Source organism: Protopterus annectens, chromosome 5.part0 (assembly GCF_019279795.1).
Source record: "Protopterus annectens isolate FY-2018-M chromosome 5.part0, PAN1.0, whole genome shotgun sequence".
NCBI lineage: Eukaryota > Metazoa > Chordata > Ceratodontiformes > Protopteridae > Protopterus > Protopterus annectens.
In genome coordinates, this window is record NC_056735.1 from 1,194,472,998 (window position 1) to 1,194,496,679 (window position 23,682).

Sequence of the window (23,682 nt, forward strand, 5' to 3'; positions counted from 1 at the left end):
GGACACAAAATACACAAAAAAGCTAGTCTACCCGTCACGATTTTACTGTGTCACAGTCCTGATTCGCATGGCATTCAATTATGTTTATCAGTACATGGAGTTCATGCCTCACCAAATTTGTAGTAAAAGAAATATTGCCTTATCTGGTTGCATATTTATGATTTTTTACTTACGGTATTAGAATAACTTCATGCAAGCATATTATGGACATTAGTTTCATTTTACCTATTTTTGGGGGGGGACATTGGTTTCTCCTTATCTTTTGAGCAAAAGTCAAAAATACCTGAAACAGAAAATGCCAGAATGTGACAGCAAAAAGCCCTCTAAAATGCCATATAAACTAATTGTGTATAAAAGGCTTTATGATAGCTCCCTGATAACATGTCATAATGAACATAAAAAAGTCAGATGAAATGTTCTGGTACAAAACATATGCAAAAATGCTATTCTGCATAAAACAATTTCACTGCATCTCTAGGCTTGCAGCACACTGCCTTCATAAGTACAAGGAGCTTAGATATCATCATATATGCACTAACAGAAATGTTGCCTTGTTTGTTGAAATATTTATTATTTTTTTTATATCTGCTGTAATGAGAACTTAATTTACATGCATTCTGAACAATAGTTTCAATTTGCCTTTTGAGCAGATGTCAAATAAAAAACAGCTATAAATCAGGTGTAATGCCAGAATGTGGCAACAAAAACTCTCTGAAATACGACTTTTGCTAGCTGTGCGCAGTTGGTCATATATCAATTTCTGTGTGATAAATAATAATAATAAAAACAGGGAATTCTAATATGATACTCAGGAACAAAACACACTCAGGTATGCTACTCTTCCTTAAGAAATTCACTGAATCTTGGTACTGAATCACATTGCAGCACACTACCTTTTCAAAGTATGGAGTTATGAAGAATCTGAAATGCTGCCTTGCATGGTAGATTGTTTATTTATCTATCTATTTATTTATTTTCCTTTACTTCTGATCTAATAAGAACTTAACTGCACATATATTTTGGACATTAGTCACACCCTCTCTTTTCTAAAGAGGATAAATAGCCTCAAAAGGAGATGGATTATACTACCAGACTGTGTCAAGAAAATCCCTCTGAAATACCCCCATGGGGATTCAAAAACATTTTCTATTTCATGGTAAATGATTCCACGCAATATGTGGCTAAGAGTAGGGTTAGCGGATCAGAAATATACTGAGTGTGAATAAGGAACGCTGAGAAATTCTGCAGCCCTTGCAATATGCTAAAAGTGATAAAATGAGATGGTAATGAGCAACATTAAGATTAGTGTCTTCATGAGTGCAAATGAGGGTAAAAATATGGCAGAGCAATTCAGAGACATATACATATATGTATGTATGTATATGTATATATATATATATATATATATATATATATATATATATATATATACACACACACACACACACACACACACATATATATATATATATATATATATATATATATATATATATATATATATATATATATATAAAATTGCCTCATAGCAGCTAGAGCGTCTTCTGTGTGGAGGCATACGTGAATGGGGCGTGCCTTCGTTGAAGGTTGTGCATCAGGGCTGGTAACCCGGTACGTAAAAATCCACTACCAATCATTAGCGGACCGGAGTTCCGCTGTGGCGACCTCTAACTGGAAAAAGCCAAAAGACACCAACCAACATTCATCAACTACAGGCACTAACTTCAGTTACGTAGTAAAATCTTGGAGTTTGTATTTAAGAAGTCCAGGAATCTAGAGGCGCAGAGGTTCTTGGACTTCATAATTACAAACACCCTTGACAGAATAATGAATACATACACTAGAGGCTCCATGCTCACAAATACAGAAGAACACTGTACCCCCACCCCCATGTCTCATCCTCCCTAAGTAAGGTCTGACCATGAAGCTGTCTCCTTCCAAATCAAAATCAACTCCATAATCCCATTAAAACCAATAAAAGTTGGGAACTATTCCAAGGTAAATTACCTTTTATTAATGATGGTTTGTTAAAAATTCATTGCCCCTACAAACCACAAGAACAAAGCAACCAGTGCTGAATTGCTCTCAAAAGGTCTGTACAACCAACTTCCAAGATTGTTGAACACTGAGTAACAACTTAATTTCAACTCTTCCAGTGTGAAAAGAGAAACTCAGAAAAGAAAGCCAGTGAACTTGCCTTTTTGAGTACATTGCAGTAACTGGCTAGTAAGTGTACTGGCTGGATGCCAGCAAAAAAGAAATTCACAGAATCTGAAAGAAAAGCAATCACAAAAGGTGAGGAGAAATCACTGACTGTCAAGAGTTATGCAGCTGTTCAGCAAAAAGCAGTGCAATACATGACTTCCATTAACCTAGAGGAAAAAAATAAGCCAAATGTACTCAGACCAGATTAAAATAAATGAAACACTGTAACAGTATATCAAATCAAATAACAAAAGTCTGGAAAAATGGAAGAAGCTTTAAACAGATATTCAGATAAAGTGATAAAACTGCAAAAATTAGAGGTAGAAATGAATAAAAGGTTGGCAAGTATAAGGCTGCTCAAGAAGAGATGTTTCAAAAAAATAACAGAATTTGAGGACAGAGCATGTAGGGAAAACCTAAGATATTCTGCTGTACCAGAAAGGCCAGAAGGAACAGACTGTATTAATTTTATGAAAGCAAAAATAAGCAACTGGACTGGTATCCCATTCCAGGATTTGTTAATTGAAAGGGTACATCATATGTATGCTCCAAACCCTGCCCGTGAGAAGGCAGCCTAGATCTTTAATAGCAAATATGCAATCCTTCGAGCAGAGAGAGTTCATTCTTACTAAACTGTAGCAGAAAGACAAAGTACTAAAAGTAGGAGACAGTAGAATGTTTGTGGAAAATGATTACTCACTGTACACCAGGCAGAAGAGGAGTAAATTTATTTCAATAAGCAGAGAATGTCAAGAAGCAGGCATGAGATTCAAGCTGCTGTATCCAGCTATTTTCAGAATATTCTTTCCTGGAGTATAAGAATCAGTTTTGATACAGAACATGTCAAGGAGGAACTACAAAAGTTTGTACAACAAAAAATTTGCTATTAAACGGAAGGAGATTCTGCTTCTTGTTCTTCTGGTAATAATACTCATAAAGAGACTGCGTCAGTGAAACCTTTTCCAATGTTTCAAAAGTAAATGCTTGAGAGACAGAAAAAAAACACAAGAGTTGACTAGAAGAACCAGGAGCATATTGCAAATGACTGGATATGGGAGATGGAGATCAAGAGAAAGAAACCTAGCAACCCAAAAATTGACAAATAAATGTGGGATTACAAAACATTATTTATATTTGTGAAACATTACAGAGCAAGAAAACCTGGAAATATTGGACTTCTTTGACTTTGTTAAACTTGTAGGGGACTCCAAAGCATATGCCTTCATGTCATTAATGTTTGAAAGAACATTTAGGCGAGGGGAAGAGGAAGGAAAGAGTTAGCTGTAAGTAAAACAAAATTTTGTTCTTAACAGCAGTATTTTTTTAAACATGACATAACCTGCATGCTAAGCAGGTGCCCTATTTTCCTTCTTCTGTCTTTCTTTCTTTCTCCTTGTTCTGTTTTAAGAAATGTAGATAGTGCAGTATAAAAAGAGAAGAAAAGTTTGGACAAAAGAGCACGATACAAGAAAAATGTATATGCTTTCTCTTACTCTTGTATAGGGGAACCACTGGACTAATATACTTCTTTTAAGGGGAAGCAAATGAATAAAAAAGAACACTGAATATAATAAAAAGTTTTCCTCTAGCAAATGAATGAGATAAAACTGTGGCAGAAGGACAAAGTACTAAAAGCGGAAGACAGCAGGGCATTTGTGGAAAATGATTACTCACTAGGCAGGAGAGGAGTAAAATATCTGATAAGGGGCAATAAAAACAGAACACTTCTTTCTTTCAGTGGCTAGGAGATAATGTTTTAGAAAGCATTAAAGTATTCCTCTAATCTGGGAGAGGAATAAAGATAAGACAAAAACAGACAGCACTTAGTAGAAGTAGATGCACAGACTGTACAATGCGTCTTAGCATTTGTTCCTATTAGAAGGGTTAAACTTCAATATTTGAAGATGTACATAGTTTTGTGTTAAGTTAATAGGTTTTAGGAGTGTTCGGGGGGTGTTTGTTTTTTTGGTTTGAGGCCTTACACTAAAGCAAAAAGGTTTATAAGATGTGACATAGACTCAAATGGATGTAACAAGAAAAGATCAACCTTGTGCTCAACTTTTTCTGGAATTCATAAATTCCAATGCCTTGGATCAACTTATCCACACCCCCACCAGGGGCAGCAGTATCCTAAACCTGGTCATTACCAACATGGGCAACCGGTGTTCCACACCAGAGGTCAATTCCTCGTTAGTCAGATCCGATCACAAGCAAATCACCCTAGACATCCACATCCCAGCCCCACCCACCCCCATTAGGGAAACCACCGTAAAAAAATTCTCCAAAGCCAACTTCACGCTTCTTAAGACAGAAGTGGCAAACTTCACAACACCCATGCTGATGGACAACAGAGATATGACTGCTGAATCCTATACAATTGCACTTTATAAGCACTTACACGAGTGTATGGATCGTGCAATCCCTAACAGAACCAAGAAGCTATCCTCCAAAAAAAGGAAGCCAATCTGGTGGTCCCCTGCTATAAACAAACTCTACAACAGAAGAAAGAAACTGTTTCAAAAAAGAGTAAAATCCCATGATTGGAGGAACGCCGTGGTCAGCCTCAGTAAGAAGCTGAGATCCCTTATAAAATCCTCCAAAGCTAGTTACGAAAACAAAATCACCACTGATTCTAAAGACAACCACAAAGCATTCAATAGCTATGTCAAGAATCTCAATGGCAACACTCAGATCTGCTCTGAGTTGCAGCACAATGGCTCTAAATATACAGAACCAACTGATATTGCCAACATCCTGGCAGATAGGTTCAGTGCTAACTTTACCCCTCTGTCATCCCCTAAAGGGCCCATCTCTATACCGGAAGAATGCAAAGTACCTGTAATCACATCTGCACAGATAAAAAACACATTCTCCAAAGCCAAGAACACAGCATCCATGGGACCTGACAATATCCCAGGCTGCATTCTACATGAACTACAAAATGAACTGGCACCCCACCTAAGTACCATGTTCAATCATAGCCTCACCTCAGGCTTTGCGCCCACTGAATGGCGCACAGCAACATTTATCCCACTCCACAAAGGGGGAGCCACCATGGACCCCGAGAACTACCACCCCATTAGCCTGATGAGCCTGGTCTGCAAGGCTATGGAGCGTATCATCATGGAACTTATAAACAATGACATTGGTAATCTCCAAACTCTGGACCTTACCCAGTTTGGGTTTGTAAAAGGCAGATCATGTGTCCTAAACCTGATAGACTTCTTTGAAGCGGTCATCAAAGCTGTAGATGAGGGTAAAGTGGTACACACAGCCTATCTAGATCTCATCAAGGCTTTCGACACCATCCCCCACTCTGGAATTATAGACAAACTCACTAAACTAGGTATAAATCCCTATGTTACAAGATGGGTTGCCAACTGGCTCACTGACTGAACCCACACTGTGAAAGTAGCAGACTCTAAATCCAACTTCAGACCAGTGACAAGTGGAGTACCACAGGGTTCAGTCCTAGGTCCTCTCCTGTTTGGTATCTACTTCTCTGAAGTACAGGCTAACACAGAAGGTCTTTGGCTAACAAAGTTCGCAGATGACTGCAAACTAGGAGCCATAATCAAATCTCCTAATGATGTGGACATCCTACAAAAGGGTCTCACTGAGACAGATGCCTGGTGTCAACCATGGCCTCAAGCTCAATGCCAGAAAGTGCATTGTCATCCCTTTTGGTAAAAATTCTGCACCCATGAACTATCACATAGACAGTAGTCTACTTAACACCAAAAGTGTGATAAGAGACCTTGGAACACAGGTGGACAGTAGTCTCTCCTTTGATAATCACATCACCACAGTAGTCAGGAAATCCTTCTATGTGGCACACCTCATCACAAAAGGTTTCTCATCCAGGAAAAAAGAGGTCATTGTTCCCCTCTACTCATCACTCATTAGACCCATTATAGAGTACAACACCCCTTTTGGTATGTACCTCACAGGACATCTACAACAACTGGAAAGGCCACAGAAATACCTCACAAAGAGGATTACCAGGATTAGATGCGCTATGCAGACCGTCTCAAAAAACTCCAGCTTTACTCTGTCACATATCGCCTACTCAGAGGCGATCTCTGCCTAACATACAAAGCTATGTCAAACCAAGAGCTGTTGGACATGATCCATGTAAAGAAATCCCAATCCCTCTGAACTACATGTTCTAGGGACCTAAACCTTGTCACCACAATAAACAGACCATGCTGGAGGGATAGATTCCTATCTCAGAGACTTCCCATACTCCGGAAATATCTACCTATTTATATCAAACAAATCTCCTCATTAGCACTCTTCAAGAAGAATCTTGATAATTGGATGGGAGATAGGAAATTCACCCCAGGGATCACTTCTGTGGCTCTGCTTGACAGGGTCACAGGAAAATAATTTTCTTGGGTGGCAAAAGCCAGGGTACCATTTGGCTAGGCTTATATAGGCTCTAGGGCCAATAGCCTAGTACCTACCTATGAACCTATGAACCTGACAAACAGTGTATGTATGTAACACAAAAGCTGAAACTAGATATTAAAAATACAGGATGTTACACATAACAGATGGGAATAATAACTTCTTAACATGACAACATTCTCTATATTATCTCTAAATGCGAATGGTCTCAAAGATATATACAAAAAAAGAAAGAGTAGCAAACTATATTAAAAAATTCAGAGTGCAAATAGTTATTTTCCATGAGACACACTTGGAAAGAACTGAGCTTGTCAATTTGATAGCCAAAGCATTTCAGGATTGTTATTCAGAGGAATACCTGGGACAAAGTAAAAGGGGGTAATTTCAAGAGGAGCTCCAATAGTGATAGAAGAGGGGGAAAAGGATAATAATGGTAGATTTGTAGTACTAAGGGGCTACTTGCAAGGGAGGAGGATTACACTGGCATGTATTTATATTCTACCTAAAACTCCTATAACGGAGCTTAATAAAATTTTGGCAGAAATAATCAGCTTTCAGCAGGGAATAGTGGGGACTGGAATTTAATTTGTAGCAGTGAGGATGTATCTGTGGGGGGGGGGGGTTCAAGAGAAACAATATAGCAAAAGAGAGTAGATTTTTGAAGAAATTTATGAAAATATTTGGCATGGAAGATGTGAATTCAGTAGCAGAAATGTGGAGAGAATTTAGATATTATTCCCCAACATACAAAAACTGGGCTAGGCTAGATAGAAATTATATTTCACAGGAACATGTGCATTTAATTTCAAGTTTTCATATGCATCCAATAACTATTTCAGATCATGCATCAATAAAAGCTAAAATACAAATGTAGGGTAATGAAATAAAAATGAGACACTAACTGTGGAAGTTTGGAAGCTAGGAGAGAAGAAACTGATAAAGATCTGGAAAGTTTTGTTTAACGGTATTTTAAGAGGAGGAGAAGCATCAACATTCTGGAAGAAAGTGGTGGTGGCTGTAATGCCTAAAGATGGTAAAGAGCCATAAGATCCAGCTTCATATAGGCCCATTTCAATTCTAAAACATGATTATAAAGTGTTTATGTTTAGAAAGGCTTAAAGAATGGCAAAGCTGATACCAAAACTGATAGATATGGATTAATGTGGTTTTGTGGAGGGGAGGCAAACATTTGACAACATAATTGAACAATGATGATCTAGAGGGAAGTAGAATGTAAGAAAATACCACTGTATTTGTAGGTTTTGATGCAGAGAAAGCATTCAATAGAGTAAGCTGGGATTGTATGAGTAGGGCAATGGAAGCATTTGCATTTCCTGATAAAATTATAAGGTTGATTAGGAGGTTATATGAAAGATTGGAGGGAAAAATTAAAGTGGGTGGGTTCCTCTCTGATATGTTCTGTTTGAGCAGAGGATACAGGGAGGAGTGTCCTCTTTCCCCTTTGTTATTTGCATTGTATTTACAGCCACTGGCAAAGAAAATAAGGCACTCAGAAATTCAAGTATAAAAGCTGGCTTTATTTGCAAATGATATTATTTTATACCTGATAAAACCAGAAAAAAGACATTTCAGTGGTGTGAAACATTTTGAAACAGTTTCAAATCTTTTTGGAATACAAAGTTAATGAACATAAAACAAAGGCAATAGCTGTAAACTATGTACCCACACACAAATTGGTTCAGCAATACCTACATTTATGGGGACATGATAAAATGAAGTACTTAAGAGTATGGATTAAAATGGATTCCTCTATGCCATGTAAATATATGTGGGAAGAGACAAAAGATAATACAAAAACTGAGAAATTGAAAGCTCTGTTTTATGGATATGGATAGCAAGCTATAAGCAGTCAAAATGTTTTGAGTCCCTTGAGTTTTATACACAGGTCAGGCATATTTGTGGCAACCTGAAAAGTTGTGGATAGCAATTAAAAAAGAGTTAAGGAGTTTATTTGGGAGCGGAAGACAGCAACAGTCAAGTGGGATAAGCTGATCCTTCCAATAGAACAAGGTGGTTTGGTATTACCTGATTTAACAAGGTATTTCAGAGCTACACAGCTATGGCTCCTATACATAGCACAAGCAGAAACCTATAATTCAAAGTGGAAAGGGATGATGATGAAACAGAGAGGAAGCTAAAGAAATATTGACAGACTGAGAGTTTGGATGAAGATCCTTAAGGAAAACAATAACCATACAGAATATTATATTCATAAAGTAGCAGAAAGTATTCTAAGAACTGATCCAACATGGGAATGAAGAAAGGAAATTCTACCAGTTGGGATGACAGAGTAATATGCAAGAAGAGGATGGCATTTACTGGAGAAAACTAAGAAAGGAATCAATGTATTAGGAGCAAATAATTACAGAGGGAAAAGTAATGGGAATGGGAAAAGCCCAATACTTTATTTGGACTGTAGGTTAGAGATTGTCTTCCTTATCAAGGATTGATATCAGAGTATTGGCAAAGAAGAAGGAATAGGGGGATCCTAAGTGAAAGACCAGCACTGATATAGAGCTTTTGGCAGAATCAAGAACAGAAGCTGCTATTAAAACATGGCTAATTAGTACAGCATATGAAACAGGTTCATAGGAGGTTACTATGCTAATGGCCCTAGGGCCTTTACAAGCCTAGCCATGTAATACCCCTGTTCCTTAATTGACCATTGATAGACTGTTGTGGTTTGCACAGTGAATCTATGATCAGCACTGGCTGCCCGACCATGAGGGTAATAGACACCATCTGAGGGGTGAATTTACGATCTCCCATCCAGTTGTCCAGGTTGCTGCTAAATATGGTTATTGAGGAACTCTAAAATGTACACAGTTTATTAATCCACAACACAGATGTTACAAACACAAAGAAAAAAACACATTAAAGCTCACGATCCAAATGCACTTTCATCATAAGACAGACTTCATCAGATGCAAACCATAATTTAAAGACAGATTTTAAATACCCCATGTAATTAAATGAACACCAATCAAAAACAACAAAGAATAAAACAGTTAACTCAATGTGCTAGAATTCGTACTTAAAAACACAGTCCTCAACTAATGTACAATAATACAAATCTATATATATATATATATATATATATATATATATATATATATATATATATATATATGTAGACACACACATATACACACATTTAAAACCTATGCATTTTCTATACAGACAATGAATCACATAACAAATAATATTTATAAAAAGTGTATAAAAAATATATGCATGTAAAAAAATGTATCTATATAGAAACAATCCTAAAAATCTAACCTAAAATACTAATATTACAAAATTCTCAAGCTCCATCTACTGGGCAAGGTGGATACTACACATCAAAGTTTGGCAGCCCTAAGTTTTAATACAAGGGCTAATGACAGAGTTTCATTCATGCCTGGGAATCTATTAGCCTCAAGCACAATCTGCCAAAACAGTTCCCTGCCTCAACCATGGCTTCTTCCAACCAAGCTAGTCCTTGCTCATGAGGAATAGATGAAAAAAGATCAATAATATCAGTTCTGATAAAATACATATTTTTCACATATAAATCAGGTTTAATCTGCTTGAGCAAGTCCCAGGAATCCTTCAGGGTGCCTGCACATCCCATAGAAAGGGTCTTAAGTTTAACATTAAGGAACCTGGCCAATGGTGACGTTAACCCCTCAGCAGCTACTGTGAGCCTAAGGGGGGGTCCACCAAGTTCATGTGCACTTTAGGTATGCCAAATATATTGGAGATCTTAGGTCTATCATTATGCAGGAATTTGAAGAGATTCAAATCAGTTGAACCATCCAACAACAAATCATTAAGCACCAAAAATATTTTTTTTATAAGCTATGTTCATTTCATTGAGAGACCCTGTTGTATTTATTACTGTCTTCCAAAACCTCCATCCTCTTAGACTCATAAATTAGAGTGTCCATAAAAACAAAACAGTACCCCCTCCTTTATTAGGGGCCATCACCCTCAAATTGTGGTTGTCCCTTATTTCTTCCAATAATTATCTTTCCCCCAGAGTTAAGTTAGAGATGACGCTGTTCCCCGTTATCACCTTCCTTAATTCAGAGTCAAGTAAATTCTCAAAATTCTTAAGCTGGAGGTGTAAAGGGGGTTGTAGGTACTTTTTCTACTTAAGGTTGTATCCTTACAATGCCCATTCTCATTATTATGAAATAGGAGCTCTAAGTTCTTCTTATTAAACAGCTTAAGATCAACTATAACTTTAGTAATCTCAGTCTTCCTTCTAGGGATAAACTTGAAACCCCTTGAAAACAACTAAAATGAAGTTCATGTATGTCTACAGAACTGTAATTATATATGTTATAACCCTTTAAACTATATTTAAAACCATCTTGTGTAATAGCTTTTAACATTAGAGTTTCTGTCAGTGCTGCCATCTGTTTCCCCTGTAATACCCTCCACATCTGGTATGGTTGTATTTTATTTACTAAGGGAAAAACTTCAGTAAATACCCTATATTCAGATACAGTTTTCAATTAGGGAATATTTTATATTCTATATTTGATTTTTATAGACTGTCATAATTTTATATTTAATAATTTACTATTTTATGATATTTATTATATGATGTGTTATGTTTTATTATGTAATTATAGTTGCTTAACACGACATCAATTTATGTACAGCATTTGTTTATGATCTTGTCTAAACTATGGTCTAGCAATTTGTTATGTCTATATTTATTCGTACCAGCAACAGACTATTCTCTTTAGATGTAACTATCACTTTAAATTTGTAGTTTTGAATTTTTGGTGCCAGAAAAGGCTTAAAACACCTGGAATAAACTATGGGCAGGATTCACTAATCCTCTGTGTAAGACTTATAACTCATACACAGAGGCTGCAGTTAAACGTAGTGATGTCAGCATGCTCTGCATATTCATGAGAGCATGCTGAATCACACTTAAGGCCAACATGGTCCATGTAAGACAGTAGGGGGCGTGTCCGTAGGCCGAGCCCTGTAAGTGGACATGCCCCCAGAAGAGGAAAAGTACCCAAAGTAAACACCCACGACAGAGTCCATGGAAATGTGAATAAACAGAACACAACACATGCCCCCACAGACTATGAACAGAAAACATATAAATAAACACGTTATATATATTTTTTTAAATTGTAAAAATGTTTAACCGTGAGTGCGCCCGTTTCCACGGGCGTGCCCGTAGCGCAGCTACAGTTAGCAGTCAGTGGGAAAGCATATAAGAACTAAATATGCAAAATAAGCCATGAAGCAATAGTGTAGCAGTAGAGATGTTGGCTGAAGAGCAGGCATTCATGGTTCGAGCCCCCACAACACCAATTTTTTTTTTTTAGCAAAATAAGCAAGAAACAAGTCCCTGACAAATATGTACACATAAAACCACAATTTATGTAAAATGTAATGAAATAGCCCATTTATATTGAAGAAATGTGAGGTAACAAAAGAATAAAAAATGCCAGATGTGCTCATAGCTGAGCTACAGTTTAACAGAGTGAGTGCATCTGCCTGTAGATGAGCAGTGGTTTAACTGGTGCAAAATGAGTGCCCATAGCTGAGCAGTGGTCTAACATGCTAAATCTATGTGTCCCTAACTGAGCTGAGCGTAATATGCGTGCTGATAGCCAAATGAGGCTTAAAGCAGCGTGCTCGTTCTTGTGAGCTGCGCACTGCGCAAACAAGCTAACCGACGGGCAACGTTGAGCAAGCCGTATCAAAACTGCCTTTACACAGACACACCCCTCAGCATGTCTAGACAGTCATGAAAAATAAAAAGCAGTGGCCAGGTTCGAAACCGGGATACTATACACCATAGTCAAGGTACAGAGCCACTAAGCCATGACAGCAGTACCTAGAAATGCAATAATAGCTAATATATAGGAATGAATACAAACTACAGCATGACAATGCAGGTTTACTGAAGTTGATACAATTCCAAAATGGCCAATCACAGATATGTGCGGGAAAAATGGACTATATAAGCCCCATAGGCGGGAATGCACAACATAAATGATTGTAGAATTGACCTGCAGGCAGAATGACAGGAGTAGGAGAGGGTAGTTGCTTCCGAGCACAGAGATGGGGTGTTGAGGAGTCCAGGTACATGGTCTGGCTCCTAGTCCATAATCATGAGGCCCAACTCATGCAGGGCCAGGTCCTCTGGGGAGCATACAGGGCCGAGGCGTGGGACCGGTTGGCTCATGATCTCACCAGTGCCACAGGGATTCCAAGGACTGGTGTGCAGGTCCGTCACCACCATGCAGACCTGAAGAGACGCAAGCAGGACCAACTAAACCTTTGGATCCAGGAGGCCCGGTAAACACCCAACGCCCCACTACTGAGTAAGTAACATTTAATTATGTATGTAAGAAATTAAACTAGCTGATATTATGGAGATGTGTATTCCAATATTACTTCATTTATATTACAGCTGCAGGTGTCCGTTCTGCGAACCGCAGAGCCTATGGCGATAGGCTGGTGCGGTTGCACCACCAGGCAGGTCAGTAATCCACTACCAGTAACTGTAAAGAAATATAAAAGTATGACAGTCAGCAAAAGAGTGCAGTGTAGTCAGTAAGGAATAAAATCTGCAAGTAACAGTGTGAAAGTGTCTGCAAGTATTGCTTGATTACAAAAGTGTGTTTCGGACTGTAAGTTAAACCGAAAAATGAAACTGTCTGACATATATTCTGAAATAAAAATGCCCTACCTGTAAGAAAATAGTACACAACCTGCAGCAGGCTGAAAAGTATAGCTGCAGAAGATGATGAAATCACATGTGTGAAATATATCCCTGTGGAAATACTGAAACATGACAGAAGTGAGACTGCTGGAAAGGATTGTAATAACTACAGGTAAAACATGTCAATAAAGCCTAGAAGTAAGTACCATCCTGAATAGTAAAATGAAAGCAAGTGAGAGAGTGTGAGAAAGTGTCATGAATCCAGCAATACAGTAGTAATAACCCCTGAATAAAGTATACTGCAGTCAAGACAGAATTAAATGCATGTGAGATTCAAAACCAAACAGCGAAATCTGTTCAAAGTGTTGCTGCATCTGGAATGTGTATCCCAAAATCTGGATATGTTGCTCTCAGTCTAAAATATGCAGATAGGATAATTGTCTGATATACCAAACATCCACACTTGTCTACAGCTATATAAAGCAAATGTAGCAGGATGATGTAGCTGAACAAAGCTAGATATGAATGTGTATGAAGAACAATAAAATGAATATTGATGTTGCAGTAACAGTCCTATCACCAAGTTGAAATAGTTATCATATAGGAAACTGTAGTTAGAACAGTAGTGTGTATATAACTGTAGCTATTAGAAATGTACAGCATATGTATTGTTATTCGAAGGTGTTAATATTACTTTCTTTACCCCACCCTATAACCACATATAACCCATTCCAAGTGAAAATGGTATGTGCAATCACAATTAACACCCCTGGACGTTTGTCCTGTTGGGTCATATATATTTGCATGTCCGTTGATGCATCTGCCCTGTTCATACATCTGCACCTGATGGCCTGTTACCATCAATTATCCCTGCATGTTGTTGGACTGTGTATTTCTGTTCAAATTATGCATGTGTTATGCACGCTGTTTAATGGTGTGAATATCTAGGTGTTTGGTTAATGGGAATACTAATGCATGCTGTTACAACTAATTGTGAATGGTATTATATGTCACTAACCCAAACTGTCATGACATAATGCAGAACATAGGATGACAGGGAAGGCGGGTTCCAGCGGACCCACCTCTCCCACCTCAGCTGGCGAGTGCACCTGGCACTAGTGCCGAGTCCGGACCCTCCTCCGGTGGCCCTGTGCCACCTGCGGGTGGAAGCGCTGCAGGGAATGGGGCTCTCCCCCCCTCTGCAAGTGTGGCTGGAGGAGAACCACCACTCACCCTCCGTAGCGTCCGGACTGTGGTGCATAGGGAGATTCGGGACTCTGTTCTTGAGCCCCTACGCCAGCTCGAGGCACAGGTGGTGCAACTAACGGGCATGCCTGTTGCCTCGCCTACACAGCCCCAAGCACAGCCCCATCCTGGGCAGTGAAGGAACAGTGGCAACTGCCTATGGGTGGGGATATCAGTTCCACTGTTGCCATCTGTGGGCTCATGGGCTCTGGATATCCAAACCTCCGTCCCCGTCAATTGTGTAACCCCCCCCACATGTGTCATACACCACCCCTGTATGCGTCTTGTTTGTCTTGGCTGTTTACCTACCCAACCTACCTCCCCAGCTGTACTGACTTCCTTCACCTGACATACCACTCTCACCTGAAAAAAAAAAAAAAAAAAGGGCACTCTGTACCCACAAAAAAAATTACGCCCCATACATAGCTGCCCATTCCGCACACATGTCTGCTGGACATGGAACCTATCAATTATAATTGGCTGTACAACAAGTATTATTGTTGTCCTGACACCTCTATCAGGGGTGGAAGGTTTCAAATGTCACACCAAATTACATACATATGCACAGCTGTTGCTGATGAAGAAATGGGCAGCTATGGGCCTTAGCTACATCCCTCCTGCACATCCCAAGCTTGTTTCCCTACTGTCTTACCCTCTTTGTGACCCCTTTTTCACCACTTTCCTATCTCCCCATTTTCTTTTCTTTCAAAGAAAATAGCACGGGTGTGCGCCAGAGTAAGCACCGTTAAGCAGTTGTAAGCGGTTGTGCGCGTGTGTGTGCGGAGCTAACCACCAGTGCGCATGCGTGAGCTCCGCGCAAACCAGCGCTAACCTGGTTACAACTGCTTAAAAGTGCCTTAGTCACTTTGATTGACAGGTCCTGTACTCAGTTCAAAAGCAAAATAAAATCCCACTGTCAGTCCCAAACCCCGGACCTTGGAAACACTAGTCTGTACGACCTACCACTAAGCCATGACTCTTATATAAAAACATTGTGCTAAAATAAATATAACATGTAATAGTAGGGAATGTAAAGGGAATATAGGATGTGTAGTACACAAAGCATGTCAATTTAAAATTACTGTCAAAACTACTGGATTTCCATAATAGTAGTGCGTGAACAGAAACAGCCATGCTAGTTGGCAGCTTGTAGATAATACGGTCAGTTAAAGTACATATATAAATGTATGCATATGTACATATATATATATATATATATATATATATATATATATATATATATGTATATATATATATATTGTTGTAGGAGTCAATGTGCATACACACTTGCTACAGGGAACATGAGAGAGGAATGGAGAATTGTGAATATACAACACAGCCTGAATCATGAGAGAGATACTAACCTTTACACTCACAGAACACTGTCCACAGCATACCAGCATGGTCCCCGCCCTCACAATCTGAAAGGGCAACGCCTATCCCACATACCCTTTTATAGCACTGACCTGAAATCACAGTGAGTACTGCAATCAGTACACAACTGGCTGTATGCAATTAGCAAATGCTGGCTTACAATTGGTGCAGAGGCCATCACATGGACCTATGCAGATACCTACAAAAGCATCCAGTGCTAACACTCCCACATGCAATACATTCATTGCATTGTCTGTAAGCAGACAGAGAGAGAGAAGTGAGAGAGAGAGAGCAAAAAAAAAAAAAAATTAGACACTGTGACTCTGTCACCCGAAGCTGTCAGCACTGACAGTAGCAGCAGCAAGCAGAAGCTGTGGTAATGCAACCAGCTGTGACAAACAGAGGTAATGCAAAGTAGCAGGTTAATAGTGTGCATACTGTGAACCCTCCAAATGTGTCATAGGTCTGTATCCATAGGTATGTCCATGTGATATGTTGTGTGTACGTAGTTCCACCAAAAGGGGATGACCATATATTACATGTCAATCAGTCTTAGGCCATGATCCTGGCAGCAGTTGTCTGTCGTTGGCCCAGCAATGGCTGTAGTGACTGCTTTGAAAGGTCAGCCAGGTTCAAAAGTCAGGATCAGCCCATCCCAAAGGCACACTGGCTGGGAACAAGTGTCTGCAGGTACCCGATGTCACTGCATATGCATCCCATACTGCATAATTCCATAGCTTAGCAGACCAGGCCCATTATGCATATGATGTGGTAATTCCCAGGGTCAGTCGAGGTGCCCCTTAGTGGTGTGGGACCACTGTTGCTGTATGCCACTGTCCAGGTACATATCCTGTAGTACGGCCAAGATAAACTATCAGTGTTATATGCGGTTGTATGTCCTCTCGGAGTGCCGGTAGCACACATCCAGGGGAACCACAAGGTCACAGTGATGCTGTGTGTTCTTCTCTGCTGAGGGCGGCCCTCACCTGGACATGTGAGATGATAGGGAGGTTACATCCAGCTGGGATAAATATTTTAAAGGTGGGGGAGAAGGAGGGGATCGTGCACCGAACATGTCTGCAAGATTGTTGCCAATATCCGTGTGTTTGGTGAATGTTAAGTAGGTGTGGATTAACACAGAGCATATCTGAGGCATGTGGTCCATATGTGTAACATAACTGAAGAAGGCCTTGTGATCATCCATAGTGTTTGTGTCCATTTCCCTCCCAGAGTAGGCCGTGGCCGTTGTTATGACGGACCATAGCATAGTACCAGTGCTGACCACAGATGCCTTCCCTTAATGTGAATGTGCTCTGTCCTGCAGTAGCCTCCTGCTATTGTTATACAATCTGCCTCTGTCTGGGGTCCACCGGACAGGATGCCTAACCTTTGAGCATAGGGTGTGGGTTAGAAATGTGTGTGCAAGTTCCATGCAATCCGTGTCATGTCCATGGTAAGCATTTGCAAAGGGGTCAGCAGTGTGGCTTGTGGCTTCCACTGGCCCAGTGTGCTGCATGGTTACCATCTCAGTCCCAGCAAGTGAATAACTGTCTAATCACATACATATCAAAGTAGTCTACTGTGCTGGTGGTGGTGGTGGGATATGTATATCCAGGCCGAGTAACTTCTGTCCACATCACAGTAGTGGACGGTGTCCCACATACAGTACCTTGGGATGAACCCCCAGAGTGAGGTTGTGCATTGCACCAGTCAGTGTGTGCTGACCGATGGGGCATGCTACTATGTTGTGTGGAATGTGGCAGGTATTGTTGCACAGGTGTTGGCTGAGCACTGATATCTGGCCATGTACCTGTGTATCCACCATGATACACACACATGCAACATATGGGAGTAGTAGTATATCACTACACATGAGTATCATGTATAGTATGTGTGCCATATATTGCTGATATGGTCTGCTGATATCCTGTTTGTGTTCTCTTCCAGGGAGGTGGCGCGACAACGTAACCCCGCCTACTCTGTGGCGGAAGATGAGGAGATCTACCAGAGCCTGGTGCGGGAGTATGACATCCTGTTTTCCCGCACCAGTCAGAATCAGCAGGAGAGGGCCGCACTGTGGCAAGACCTTGTCAGTATGGTAAATGATATTGGCACGCATAACAGGACATATGAGCAGGTATGACATCACTGTAGTGATTTAATCCGAAGTGTCTGGCAGCGTGCATCAGATATCCACAGGCAACAGGTCACCACAGGAGGTGGGGTGGCCACACATCCCCCCCTCACCAGACTGGAGGGGCTACTCCTAAGTGTTGTGGCTCCAGCCCCGGAACACCAACAGCAGTACACCTGCATTATGATGGAGGCTGGTTCCACACAGCAGCACGACATGGAGCGTGCAGGTAATATGCCATATGGACACCTGACTGTTCTGTACACTGTATCATATGCAATATCAATGGCACAGTTGTGCCCACTGACATTAATCTCATCATTTCTGCAGGTCCCTCCAGGGTTACAGCAAGACAGGCCATCCATGCTGGTGTGGTGAGTGTGTTTAACACAACCTATAATAGTCCTGATAATGCTAGTAACAGTAGTGTAACTCAGTAGTGCTCTGTGTGTATACTGCGGGGTGTGCATGTGTGCATGTGTGCAGGTGTGCCTGTGCCCATGTGTGCATGTGTGCATGTGGGAATGTGTGCAGGTGTGCCTGTGTCCACGTGTGCATCTGTGCATGTGTGCCTGTGTCCATGTGTGCATGTGTGCATGTGTGCCTGTGTCCACGTGTGCATGTGTGCATGTGTGCATGTGTACATGTGACCACATGTGCATGTGTGCATGTGCCCATGTGTTCATGTGACCACGTGTGCATGTGTGCATGTGTGCATGTGTCCACGTGTGCATGTCTGCATGTGTGCATGTGTGCCTGTGTGCATGTGTGCATGTGTGCCTGTGTGCATGTGTCCACGTGTGCATGTCTGCATGTGTGCCTGTGTCCATGTGTGCATGTGTGCCTGTGTCCATGTGTGCATGTGTGCATGTGTGTATAAGTGCATCACTGGTAACAATGTCTGGAGACTGTAAACTGTTTTTCCTGTCTTCATCCCACAGGTTCTGGGGCTGCTCTGGTGACCTGCAGCAGGGAACCTGAATCCTGTGCCATGGCTACTGGTAATGATGATATTTGTGTAATGGTACAGGAAGGTGTGTCAGGGTCTGCCATTGGTCAGCCAATTGACAGTACACAGCTGTCAACCCCATCATTGCGCACAGTCATCCAGCCTGTACATCCTTTGTCACTATTGTCCCTAGGTGATGGACAGGATACAGTGGGCATAGACCAGGGTAATGTGGTACCTGTGGCACATGCGTCCCCACACAGCAGCCATGGGCAGGGTCCTCCGATGGTACCACACAGACAGTTGCCCATGGGTTCTCGTGGGAGCATCCGTGGGCGTACTGCCTCTGGCCGACGTGCCCAAAGAGGTCTGTCAACCTCAGCTATGTTTCGGACTGTCATGCAGGCACAGTCACGTATGGAAAGGTACACCAGACAGGGTCTAAGGGAGCTGAGACCATGTCGCACAACCATGACAGACAGTATGCATGACATTGCGGATGCTATCCATAACTTCACCGATGTCATAGACAGACGTTGTGGGGACATATTACAGCAGTTCCACAAACAGATGTCCATGAGCCAGGGCAATGGTGGGCATTTACGGCGTCGATGTGGCCGTATGCCGGCAGCAGCTGGCAGTCGGCGTGGACGACAACAGGCTCGCGCATGCCCCCATAGTGCCAGCAGCAGCCCCAGCAATGCTGGGTCTGTGCTGTCATCGGAACGCCCCAGGAGACCACGTGCACGTGGCTCTGGACAGTCCCAACAGGGACTTGTGTCCAGTCAACACACTCCCGCTTCTGATGACAGTACCCAGTCTGGCTTTGTACTGGATACGGTCCGTAGCACCCCTGCCAGGCACAGGTACTGTGTCCGTGCACACAGACACTGATCTGTATGGCCTGCCAGGTGCAGTCTGTGGCTGTCCACAAACCCCTGTATATGGCAGCCATGAGGTGGAACTGTGTGCGTGCATACACACATGCAAAATGTTAACACCTAGGGCAACCACATACATGCACACACTGCACCAACACTGCCCCACCATGTACTGCTGCCCCTCACCAACACACATACACACACATGTCAATTGGTGGTATCAGTGGCTGACTCAGGTATACCTAATCCACGCCCTGTGCATATGATGACACTGTGCCACCTCCTGCAATCTCCAACATCATTGCGGGAACAGGTAAACATGTTGCTGATGCACAGGGTGACTACATAGAAGTGTATTAGTAGTATCATGTTGGTAACAGTACAGTGTGCTGCTATGACTGTGTGTTTATCCCAGCATGCCTGCTGCAGTAACTGTATGAATGTCCTGAATTGTTATCTGCACCCATAGTACATACCAAAGTATAACAGCTGCACATAATTGCATGCCGGTGGTAAGGTTGTCAACAGATAGCCACATACATGGGTAGCACAAGGGGAAAGCTAACGCAAGTAGTGATATGCAATGGTGGACATGTACAGTAATGGTGTCAAGTTGCCCACAACGACTATGCCATGTGGATGTTGGCGCATGTAGATATGTGTGCAGTACCAATGTAATCCAAATCACAAATAAATATGACATAATATCGGTTCTACCATGGGCATCTGCGCTGCGTATTCCTGGGTACATGTTGATAGTGCCTATATATTTGCATTGTTACTTACTGTTATTGTTACCCCTTCTTTGTTGTATAATGCACTACTTCCAGCCCTGTTTACTGTAGCTTTGTTTGCATGCATGTTTGCCTGGGGTCCCCTGGAACACTGCTTACACCTGCAATGCAGAGTTACAGTGCTTCTGTAGACTTCTAGTGACATCTGCATAGCGTAACGTACGATACGTATGTCAACTTTACACATGACAGAACATCACTGTCTGTCCTGTACGCATGTACATTGCCTGTGACACATTGCACACGTCTTACCTGGCATTTACCCACGTGTGCAGTCATATATGTCAGTGCTATGAAACAGTAGCGGTACACCCACACATACACACCTTCAGTATGTTGTTCCCCATTGACCCTATGTGTTGGTACTCACCATGGCAATCACACTACTAGGGTAGCATGTGCAAAGGTAACCTGTGAATCACCTCTATGGTCCAGTTGTGGTTTATGTGAGTCATGTGTCAATGTCACAGCTGCCACATGTATGCAGTCAGCCATCACCCTTGGCCAGGAACGTACAACACATGTGTGGGATGCCACCACACAGCCAATCTGGGGACTGGTCTCTCTGAACCCAGTAATGCCATACCCTGTCAGGTGGCATGTCATATATACTACATCCTGGACAAACGTCAACCCCAATCCCTGCTGCTACTATTTATAATACCCCTGAAGATGTTCCTGATAGTTTTGACCAGTTGTTTACTGAGATATTTCAGGCCCTAGCTAGCCATCTACCTCCTAGCTCCCCTGGTCCTGAAAGTAGCACCCCTAGAAAACTACTTGCGTCCAGCTGCCAACCAGTCGCCACTTCACTTCTCCATACCTTGATTGAAACAGTGAAACCCACTACACGTTCTGCTGATCAACTCCCTGCCGAGTACCTATCAAAACCAGATGATGCTATTGCTTACCCCGTCTCAAAGGTAATCAAAGGAACCATGTTAGAATCTAACTTTCCCACCATCTGGAAAATGTCATATGTAATCCCACTTCACAAAGGAGGCAGCTCTACTGAAGTCCCCAATTATAGACCAATAGCTATACTCTCTCCACTTGCAAAGATTATGGAAACTTTCATCATAGACAATTCATGCACCACCTAATCCAAACTTGCATTATGGCAGACACTCATCATGGCTTACGTCCTCATCACAGCACTACGTCAGGCCTCCTAGCCTTTACTAACACTATAAGCCATACTTGCAACAATAATTATATATCCGCAGCCCTCTTTTTGGATATTTCAAAGGCATACGATATGGTTGATCACCAACTTGTACTCCACACCCTGCAAAGACTGTCTAGATACTGGAGCCTTCCAATGGTTTCAATCCTACCTGCATGGTCGACAGCAGGCTGGCCTCTGGCAGAACAAACTCTCTAACCTTCTACCTAACACCCTCAGAGTACCACAAGGCTCTATACTAGGGCCCTTGCTGTTCTCCATCTTCATTAATGACCTTTATACTGTCATCCCAAAAGTCAGCTGTATCATATATGCTGAAGACTCTACTCTGATCTGCTCAGCCACATCTCCAGTAGAGGTATGGTCAGCTACCCAGACCACCTTTAATACAATAGAAAACTGGCTTTCTGGACATCGTCTGATCCTAAATCCCAATCAAACTAAACTGCTGTTATTTCACCAACACGTAGGTCTACCACTTTCACAGTTACCATAACATCAACTGATGGCACAATAATCTCCCCTGACCCATCTCCGAAACTATTAGGTGTCATCATAGACAATAATCTCAAATGTGACCTACATGTTAACCAGATTATCAAAGCCATCAATAGAAAACTAGGGTCACTCTACAGAATTAAAGCCTTCCTAGCCCCTCCAGCTAAAGGTGCCATAGCTCGCTCACACCTTGTTTCAACCCTTCTGTATGCATCCCCTCTAATCTCGAATATGAACAAGACTGTCCTTAACAAACATTCAATTTGCTACAACCACATTGCCAGGTTTGCCACTGGGCTGCCTTTTAGGACACATCATTGCATCAATCTAAATCAGCTTGGTTGGCTTGCAATATCCAGCCTAATACAGTATAACCAACTGATTATGGCCTATAAAATCCTCTATAATCCAGACAATACTCCTGCACTTCAAATATTATCACCCCCTATAACAATCCTAGACCTCTTCGATCATCTAACAAAGTACTACTTCAGACTAGCAAGTTTAATAACACAGCCAGTGATTCTTTCTTTGCAAACCCTGTAAATAGATCCTGGAACTCACTCCCAGCTGATATTACCCTACTGTCCACCTTAGGTCAATTTAACAGTAGACTCAAACAACATTTGTCACTTAACTGGCTATGTCAATGTATCAAGCCTGGCTAACTCGAATGTGTAAAATCTGTGAACCACTTTACTGTGTAATTTTAAATAATCCTGACTTGTGCTCAGGTCTAACATTAACCTGTGGAACATGTTTGACTTGCTTACTTATGTAATCTCTGTAAATAATCTGTTTGTAATATGTAATGCTAGTATTATGTAATGCTGTATCTGATACCCTCGTAGCTTGTCTCCACGGGCCTCCCCTGGAAATGGACATGCATCCAGTCGGACTATCCCAGTCAACAAATGTAGGATAAATAAATAAATCAATAAAATATATTACAGTGACTACAATACCAGTCAGACATTGACACACACTGACAGCATGCTGAACACACTGGGGCATATGTGGGGACTCAGAATAGCAGCCTGCCTGGGCATCACACACCTCCGCAGCTGGCACACAGGCATATGTTCCGTCGGAACAGAGCACATGCCACACATGGCACGCACATCCCCTGTGCCACACACTCACAGCCTATAGGGCTACACAACACACCTGCTACAGACGTGTCAGGTACCTGTCTTGTGTGCTGCACTGGGGTCCCGCTCAACAGGCTGTATCTGGTGAAGGTCACAGTGATATGCCTCAAGGGCACTATGGTCCACCACAGCACACATGCATACAGGTG